We start from the raw sequence: 1969 nt of genomic DNA on the forward strand, positions 1-1969 counted from the left end.
TCTATCAACTACCACCATGACAACAATCTTTCCTTCAGACTTGGGTAAACCTGTCATAAAATCCATTGAAACATCCTCCAATAGTTTGAGCACCCCGTCAACATGTTGAACATGATCCTTCCAAGACTTGTTGTAGATTAGTATTTCATGAAGAAATATTAAGACAAATTTTCTAAGAAAGGATTTGAAAATGGAATTCATCAAACCTTGAAATGTAGAAGGTGCATCGTTAAGGCCAAAAGGCATGACCAAAAATTCATAATAACCCTCATCGGTTCTAAATGTTGTTTTTTGAATTTCTTCAGCCTTCATTCTGATTTGATGATATCTTGAACAAAGATCCAACTTGGTGAAGTCAATTTCTCCATGTAATTCATCTAATAATTCATCAATTACAAGAATGGGAAATTTATCTTTAATAGTAAGCTTGTTGAGCACCCTATAATTCGGACACATGTGCCATCATCCATCCTTCTTGTGTACCAATACCACTCGAGTAGAGAAAGAACTTTTACTAAGTTGAATTATACCAACCTCTAGAATTTTTGGAACCATACGTTCAATTTCACTCTTTTAGGCATATGGATATCTATAAGGCCTGATGTTTAGGGGAACAATTCCTAGAATCAAATGAATAGCGTGATCATGATCATGAATAGGTGGTAGGCCTTTGGGAGGCTCAAATACCTTCTAATGATTGTCCAAAACGTTTTAGAGACCTAGAGAAATATATGGTTTCGATGTGGGAACCTATAATGAACATAATGTGAAAATACACCCCGTTGTTCTTTCTTTAGGATCTTTTTCATGTTGTTGGAGCTGATTATATTTCCCAGTTTCCCTATGATACCCCTTAATTCAGCTTCCTTTCCTTCCCAAAAACATTTCAAGAAAAGTTCTCGAAAACTAAAAGCTATCATACCCAGAGATTGTAGCAATTGGACTCCTAGTACAACATTAGCACCACCCATTGGAATGGAAAGCATTGAACTATTCATTACATATTCTCCCATGGATAGCTTGATATTATGGCACTTTCCAAAGAAATTTATGGTTCCTACATTTTCCACCATTACTTGACGTTGTTGTGTTGGATATAGGAAGAAAATCAATACCTTCGCTATCTTACAATGAATAAAATTATGGGTACTACCCGAATCAATCAACACGATTACCTTTTTCTTCTTGATATGCCCTTCTATATTGAGAGTTTGAGGAGTGGTAATTCCTATCAATGCATTACAAGATATGGTCAGATTCATTTATTCTTTCTCTGGGATTGGTTCTTGGTTTATATCCTCTTATTTTAACATTTCTTGTTATTTTCCTTGCTCCTCTTCCCCATATATGTAAATAAATTTCTTCTCTGCACACTTATGACCTTTAGTGTATTTTCTATCACAATTGTAACAAAGCCCTTTTGTTATTTTTTCTTCCAATTATTGTAGTGTCAACCTTGTAGGTGGTGAAAGGCTAGTAGCAACAAGACTTCCATCTTTATAGTTTTGAGTGGTAGGCTTCCCTGTTGCCATAATTTTTGTTTCAATTTTTTTTGCCAACCTGTATGCCTTCTCCAATGAATCAGGTTCCCAAAGGCAAACCTCATGTTGGATGTTATAATTTAAAGTCTCTATGAAGACTTCAATCCTAAGATTCTCTAGAATATCATTTACCCTTATATTCAATTTGTGGAAATCCTCAATGTGCTCTGCCATTAAACCCTTTTGTTTGACATTTATGAATTGGCTGAAGAAGTTGTTGCTCTTTGTACCCTCATAATGTGGTATCATTTCCTCCATGAAAATTCACCAAGTGACAAATGGTTTACAAGAACAAATTCCTCTATACCATACAAACCAATTCAGTTCTCAATATAAATATCCAATACGTACCTTTCGTGGCAATTTCACATCATGTAGATCAAAATATTGCTCCATCTATAGTATCCAAGTTACTGGATCCTTGCCAT

The sequence above is a fragment of the Pinus tabuliformis genome, chromosome 5_1, assembly GCF_031772625.1.
Source record: "Pinus tabuliformis cultivar Carrire ecotype Pingquan chromosome 5_1, CPIR1, whole genome shotgun sequence".
NCBI classification, from domain to species: Eukaryota; Viridiplantae; Streptophyta; class Pinopsida; order Pinales; family Pinaceae; genus Pinus; species Pinus tabuliformis.